General features: G+C 44.2%; 1 protein-coding gene across 1 annotated transcript in view; it reads right to left on the reverse strand.

The window, feature by feature from the left end:
- LOC116589954 overlaps positions 1 to 5,851 on the reverse strand; it is a 321,862-nt gene extending 316,011 nt beyond the window's left edge. The window contains exon 1 of the mRNA XM_032341688.1: positions 5,408 to 5,851. The gene's annotated coding sequence lies outside the window, so the exon portion shown is untranslated. The remainder of the gene's footprint in view (positions 1 to 5,407) is intronic.
- Positions 5,852 to 8,008: the final 2,157 nt, after the last annotated feature.

Raw genomic sequence — 8,008 nt, forward strand, 5'->3', positions numbered from 1 at the left:
AAAGAACTAAGTCAAGAAATAGTTCATTGCTTGTGTTTATAGAAGTTGTCAATTGATGGGAATATAAATATTAACTTATAGTTATCTAGTCAACATATACAAAGGCCTTTTCACAATCATCTCACCAAAAGCTCATCATATAAGTACAAAGTAAACTGGGAGTAAGGTGACAGATAAAAGATTTCAAATATGAAGGAAGGGAAAGAAGAGCAAAATACCCAAGAAGGAGTAAATGTAGAGGGAAAAAATGAAGACTACAGATGATTTATTTGAGTCTCAGGCCAATGGAGATGATAAATCTATAGCTGAAAATGTGAGTCTGTGACTCCAAAGACATTGGGGCTACATGTACAGATCTCAGTCTCATCAAAATAGAGGAGCTGATAGAAGCCAGTGAGAAGAAAGAAAATAAACCCGGTAAAGTGTAAAAAATGGGGAGAGGAATAAAGATAGAAGATGGGAGAGTACAGAGGCCAGTAGAGAACTACAGATGATACCAAGTGGACAAATGAAAAAGCACAAGCAGGGAAGTAGAAAAGTAGGAAATAAGAATAGCCAGTAATATCATATGCTACAGAAAATTGAAAGCAGGGTGAGTTTTGAAAAGAAGGCAGTTTCTGAGAAGACATTTGGCAGAGGAAGCCAGACTGCAATGAGCTAAATGATCATTAATAAGAAGAAAGCAGCATCAACAGCTGCTTCAAGAGAATCTGAAGATGAAGGAGAGAAATACGATCAAGATAGATCTGTGTAAAGAGACAGTCATAAGATAAACATGAAATAGAGATGTAGAAAGGGAGACTTAGGGAAGATACAGGGAACATACAGGGAAGGAACTGCCTTGAAAAAGAGTGGGGAACTTAATCCCATGAGACACAGTAGAAAGAAGTAAAAATATAGGAAAACTATATATTGAGGCCAACAAAAGGGAGCCTGAAAAATTCATATAACATAATCTCAATCTCATCAGTTAAAGTCCAGAATGAAGTTGACTGCAAAAACTCCAAGGCAAAGTTGAGGTTTCAGTCTCCTTGGAGTAATAAGAGAAAGACTTAGCTACTGTTGAATGTGAGTAAACAAATTCAGACTGAAATAGGAAGACCAAGGAGGCTGGTAAATTGAGAGCCAAGGAAGGAGAGGTCAAGGGATGAGGGACCACCACAGAGAACAGTGATTAGGAACAGAGCTTAGAGTTAGACAGAATGGATCCAAAGCCCATCCCACCACTTCTCAGTTATGAAACTTCAGGCAAGTTACTTAACCTCGTTCTACTTCAATGTCCTCAACTGAAAATTGGAGGAGATGACAGTATTATCTACCTCATATAACTGTTGTTAGGATTCAAGATATTAATAAATACAAAATGCTGAAAATAATGCCTTGCCCAGAGTGAGTACACACAGCCTTCTCTGTATACTTTATGCTCATTTAGTGTGGTTGATCTCATAAGAAGGAAGAATATTTTTGAACTGATTTACAGTAATTAATAAATGATGGACCACAGGTCATGCTTAAATTATTTGTAAATTTAAAAAGTGGACTGTTAATAGACCCAAACAACTCTAATTAGCTCAATTTCAGATTTCATCATGAGAAAATTTAAAAAAAAAGAACCAAAACAAAACAAAGCAAATTCCAATATGCTGTGTGGTGCAAGAGAAAACTTTGTCAATTCCCCTTCATGGTTTTGGATTATTATAGCTTCTTGCCTTTGTCTACTTCTAAATTTATTGATTCCTCAACAGTCTAAATCTCTACCACTCTGACTACAGGTTTCTGTGTCAGGTACAGAAGCCTGAGGTAAATACAGTTCTCCTTAAGGGGTTTGGGGATGGGAGGAGGATGGATAAACAGTATTATAGAAGGCATATTTTGGGTTTGTGTGTCAAACTGCCTACAGTTTAGAAGACTGCTGACTCACACAGTGGCCACACCTTTTTAAAATTTCCCCCAAGTGACATAGGAATCCAAGTATCTCAAGTCCCAGGAGGGTAAGGTACTAGATCTGCCTTTATGCACTTCTGCTTGCATGAAACCTACAATATTTCCATGTTTCCTACTTTTAATCATGTAGTATACAATAATTATGCAAGTGTTTACAAGAGAGCATTACAAAGGAGAAGTTTTAATAGAGTGTGTTACCGCCAGTCATTTCCCTTTGATGTCTCAAAGATCGGGAGTAGAGTTTATTTCCTTCTACTTAATCCTTTAGAAAACATTTGCAGAGTACCATTAACATAAGTAAACTCTTCAATATCCCTTTATCAAAATGCCATCACCGGACAGCTCTCCAATTCATAATGCACTTGCCAAGGATAGCTTTCCCCATTCCACAGTTCCCACTTTAAGCCCAGCCCATCATTTAATACTTAAACACCTTACAGCCATGAGAGAGCAGAATTTCTTATGAAAGGTCTCAGTATCTTCTATGTGAGGAATTATCTTATCCATTTCTAGACAGCTAGCACCCCAGTTCCTCCCCATACCCGGTGTCAAATCCCAAAGGAACCCTGTAGCTTTTACAACAATCAAAAAGCTCCACTTTTGGGGGGCTTTAAGGTTTTTCAATACTCATGAGCCTCACTCCTACCAAAAACCTCTGTCAGTGATTAAAAAGAATTTCATAAAATCAGACACTGGTCCTGGGTATTCTGAAATGGAGCATATTTGCTAAGAACTCCAACACTGAAATTCAAACTACCTTGATATAAATCTTATGAATTCTTGGAGTGTGAACTTAACCTGTCTGTGTCTCTTCATCATAAAATAAAGGCAACAATAGTGCCTACCTTGCAGGACTCTTTCCAGAATAAAGTGAAATAATGCATATACAGTATCTAGAAATATGTTTGGCATTTAAGTAAGAATTCAAACAGATTAATTATTACCTGTGATTTCCAATCTCCTTACATAGTAGGCACTTTGGTACTCTCTGTGCAATACTGATTTTAAGAATCTGCCTAACTTTACTTATCAAGGTTCCCTACATATGATAATACATGGTCAATAAAAAGATCAAATATCATCAGAGTTGGGGTATCCACTTGTCATACGTCTTTTGCTTCATTAATAAAGTTTCCTTTGGAAATGAGCTTACCTGTGGGGGGACGTGTCATAAATACAATGCTTCAAGTTTAGGCTGGCCATTATTTAGCTGCACAGTCATTTCCTTTTTTCAGTTGTCACCCCAGCTCCAAAATCTGCTCAAGTACAAGATCAGCTATATAAAACTTTTATTTGTGTTAATGACCTATAAGTGCCAGTCAGTAAGATGGTGCATTCTCGTTAGTGGACCTCACCTCATTAGAAGCCTGCTCTCACTGATAATGGACCTCAGAGGTCAATAAAAATCTCAGGGAGAATTCTCCTTAATTTAATAGATGGACAGGTATATGGAAGCCATGTGCTATACATGATTGCATGTATACATGATTACAACAATTGCGAAGGTATCTACAGAAACCTACCTCCAAATCACAACATGGTTCCTGCTGGGTGGGGGGGGGGGGGGGTGACTAACTCTAATACCAGGGAAGATTAAATACAAATTTAATTGGATTTCTTCCCATCTAGAGTTCAGAAAATACTAAGTCATCAGAGTAATCTCAATAATCCACAGAAAGAGCATCTCTATTAAACACCCAAGAATTTATATTGGTTTTAATATCCGATCTCAGCTCACCAGATAAATAAATGAGCTGCAATAGCAGTGTCCTTAAAAAAAAAAAAAAAAAAATGCAATGTCATCCTTCCAGCCTTTTCCAAAAAAGTGTCAATATTGAAACATAAGGTAAAACAGTTAAGCAATGTAAAAAGGGTGGGTATTTCTACTATTTTTCAGTGCCCCCCCCAAAAGGGATTATTCAGTCTCATGTTGTATGGATGACTCTGTGGCTACCTAATGAGCTAACCTGGAATCCACTTTAATAATGGCATTTGTAAAGGTAAAAGCATGACTAGCTGGCAAGCTTGTTAAATAAAAAGTAGTTTCTAAGATATGAAGGCTTATGCACTGATAAGATATCCAAAGAACGATGTGCTTCCTGAGATAAACTGGAGAGGCAAAGTCTAAATAAACCTTCTCTGCAAAATAAACAAGATACATTTTATCAATGCAGGAGAAATCACCTACCCAGGAGCTCCTTGCATTTTTGCCAAATATGTATTTACAAACTATGTAGAAAACAAGTTGTTCTGCAATGCTACCAACACCCTGACCATGTCTCAAGATTTATAGTTAGTGACATTTGCAATAACCAGGTAACAAATTTAATCTCAAGTGAGAAGGAAGAAATATGGAAATGTAAAGTGAACCCAAAAATTGTATTTTTTCCTACAAGAAAAAGTAAAGCCCCAGAAAGGTATAGATGGCTTTATGTACTTATCTAAATCATTTTTCTATTATAAAATATTCACATTTCAGAAAATCACAGATGAAGCAAAGAAGTAGTGAAGCAGCAAAGATGTTAAAATGTTCAAAATACTCTGGTGTCTATTCACAACAGCTCGAGAGCAGAAAGGAAAAGCAGAATTAGATCTGGCTTCTCTTTCTTTCTCAAGCGGTTGGATAATGATCTTTCTGATGCTATAGAATTCAATGAAAACTTCTCCAGCCAGTCAAAATGATCAGGCAATTTGTAAAGACTGCGACTTCTCCTGAGCTTCTCGCTACGCATGACATAGTGTCCAAGACCAAGAATTAATATCTCCTGGCCTTCCTCACTTCTAATCTGGAAATAAAACCACGCCCCAAGCTCAGACCGTGCTTTTCAGTCATCTTCCTACTCTTCAGCTCTAAGGAGGCTAGCTTCTAAGTCACCACGCATTCAGTCCTTGACATAGTCATCTCCCCAGCTCCTCACTTGGGCAGATGAGCCGGGGTTCGCTTCTCATCAAACCTGTGGAATAATCCACTCCTTCCGACTCAGAGATACTTTCAAAAAAAAAAAAAAAATGTACGCGAACTCGTTGGTCACTAGAAAGAACATGTCAAGAAACTAGCTGCTCGTCTTGATTCCGTTCAAACCCTTTCAGAAAGTGGAACTTGACATTAGCCAATTACCCGTATAAATAACTGAAACACACACGCACACACCCAAATCTGGAGGGCGGCGGGGAGGAGCGGAAGAGTATCAGGTGGAAAGCACGCGCGGCCCCGGATCCCGGCTTCTGCCCGGGGGCTGGCGCTCCCAGAGGACGCGCTGGATGGGGACAGCGTTCCCGCCGCGCTCCGCCTGGGACGTCCCGCAGAACGCGCTCTGCGCCTGCCCGCCGCTCCTGCCCTCCCTCCGTCCCTTCCCTGAGGGAACGCGCTGCGGCCGCAGGGTCCGCTGCGGGTCCGAGTGGGGCTGAGGCGCACGGGGACCCGCTCTCCCTACGCGTCCCGGAGCGCGCGGGCGTCACTTACATGCCGGGCGGGAGCTGGAGGGCGCTGCCTGGCGGCCAGCCGGCGGCCACCCAGGCGCGAAAGCACCAGAGCCACGGTCTCCAGGTCACCTCAGCGGGGCGGAGCGGCTTCAGCCGCCGCCGGGGCTACGCGCGGCGCGCCACTCCGGCTGGCAAGTCCGAGCCCGGCTTAGAAGTTGGGCTCGCGGGGCAGAAGTTGGTGTGCGGGGCTCGCGGCGCCGGCGAGGTGCTCCTAGTGGAGGAGGGCGCGGCAGCAGTTCGACCGCACTGGGCATCACTGGCTCCCGGCAACGCGGGAGGAGCGGCCGGGCGAGCCCCCGAGGCGCCGTGGCCGCTGAGCTGCGCGCCCCTGCTCCGCCGGGAGCGACTGGAACCCAGCGAGCCGCGCGGCCCCGTAGCCCCCGCAGCCTCGGTGCCATGGAAACGCGCTCGCCGCCCTCCCGCCTCGGCCCCTACTGAGCGCTTAAAGAGACAGCCGCGCCGCCACCGCGGGCTCGGCGAGCCTCTGGGTCCCCCTCCTCCGCCCCCGCCCTCCACTCCCTCCCCTGCACCCCGCGCAGCGGGGCCTGGATGCTGGGGTCTGGAGAGGCCGCTGAGACGCAAAATCAGGGGCTTCGCTCAATTCTCCCGCCTAACTCTGCTCCCCACCCCTCTTCCTGCCCTCCCACCACCCAGCACACATCCCCGCCCAGCGCACACACCCAAACCCCGCCAAACAGGCAAAGCTGCCTTGGCTCTCCCCCTCGTTCACCAACCTGCTCAGAACCCAACCAGCTGTGCCTCTGCGGCGAGCAGAGACCAAAGGAAGGCTGACTTTGGATTCTCTCTCGCTCCGCTCGCTCCCACCCCAAGTCTCGGGAGCCCGTCAGAACACAGGCTTGGGGGAGGTGTGTTTGAAGTGGGGACCAAACGGCAGTTGATTGAGTCAAATCTCCTGCCAAATCGACAGTTGCAGGACACGTCGTCGGCTTATCCAAAACCCCTCGTTACTCAAAATGGGATAATCCCCTTTCATTTATTTGGCCACCATCTCACCCCCTTCAGGCACCAGAGTTACAAGGAGGAGCCAACCCTTTTACAAACCTATTCCCTCCTTTCCTTCAAACCTCTTCCCCAAAATTTACGGAGGAGCAGCCAGTTGCGAGCCCCCACGGCCCTTCCAGAAGGGAACAGCGTCTGCTCGAACGGGAAGCCCGGGCTGCGGTGCTGGCCCGACTGCCGGGGACGCACAGCCAAGCGCGGCGCGGTCGCCAGCAGCTCCGGCCCGAGGCTATGCCTCTGCCCGGCGCCAGCTGCTGTCTGGAAGGCCACAAACCTCTGGAGTCGGCTTCGTGAAAATAAAAATCTATGGTGCATCGTGCCCTCCAACAAGGACAGTCCAGGTTCGGAAGCCATAATCTGCAGTTCAGCCCTGTAGAAAACGGATCTGTCTGCGGACGGACAACTTTTTTCTTTGATTCCTAAACTTATCAAAAGTGGCTCTCCAATGACTCATTCAGAGTCCAGTACTTAAAGTGGTACCATCTGATTTCCTCTGTTCTAGGAGCCCTAAAATGATCCCCCAATGGTCTTTTGGGATCTCTTTTGCCCTTCATATTTGAATTAACCATCTGGCTTAGTTTCAGTCTTCTGAGCCTTTGTTCTCCCTTCTTTCTGCTTTTTCTGCAACTGAAGAAGCAATTGGGCATTTAAAGGAGGGACTGAGGAGCAAACTTTTGGAGTTTCTCTGAGAAGAAAGAAAAAAAAAAAAAAATGAGGGCCAGCTAGAACCATAGGACTCCTGAAATCATTAGCTTCTGTGACTTTGTCCTCCTTGATTTGGAATTCACACCAACCTTGAGTGTTTTCTATTTCTCTTCGTCATATCTAAATATTTTTTGTTTTTCTTTTTAAAGCTTAACAAAGTGAAAAACCACAAATATAAAACAAAACAAGATGATATCTCTATCTTCCAAAAATATCTTTACAGAATTTTAGTCATTTGTAAACCAGAAATCATTATTTGAACCTCCTTATTTCATAAGAGGGATTCATTCTTCATTTTCTTTTTTTTTTTTTTTTTCAGATTTTGTTTATTTATTTGACAGAGATAGACACAGCCAGAGAGGGAACACAAGCAGGGTAGTGGGAGAGGGACAAGCAGGCTGCCCACTGCGCAGGGAGGCCAACAAGGGCCTCAATCCCAGGACCCTGGGATCATGACCTGAGCCAAAGGCAGACACTGAACGACTGAGCCACTCAGGTGCCCCTCATTCTTCATTTTCTAAACAGCAACTATACATGAGCCAGGCCTTCTCCAATCCCAGAGAGTGGATTCCGGGATATTGTTGGTATCTGTTGTAGAGATACATTGTCACTTGGCTAAATCTTTATTAGTTCTGAAAATGGCAGGCCTAGCGTGTATTCCTAAAACACACTGATAATTTTTATATCTATTGTAAACTCAATTTCTTCTAAATCTCTGTGCCACCTTTATTAACAAGTAACAAAGTTCACTACTAAATTTCACTACCTCTGCTTTTTTCCTCTCCCTTTTCTGGTAAGGTGCTAATGAATAGTAGAGTGACCAAAGGCAGTCAGGGAACTGTGGGAGGAAAGGAAG

The sequence above is a fragment of the Mustela erminea genome, chromosome 1 (assembly GCF_009829155.1).
Source record: "Mustela erminea isolate mMusErm1 chromosome 1, mMusErm1.Pri, whole genome shotgun sequence".
NCBI classification, from domain to species: Eukaryota; Metazoa; Chordata; class Mammalia; order Carnivora; family Mustelidae; genus Mustela; species Mustela erminea.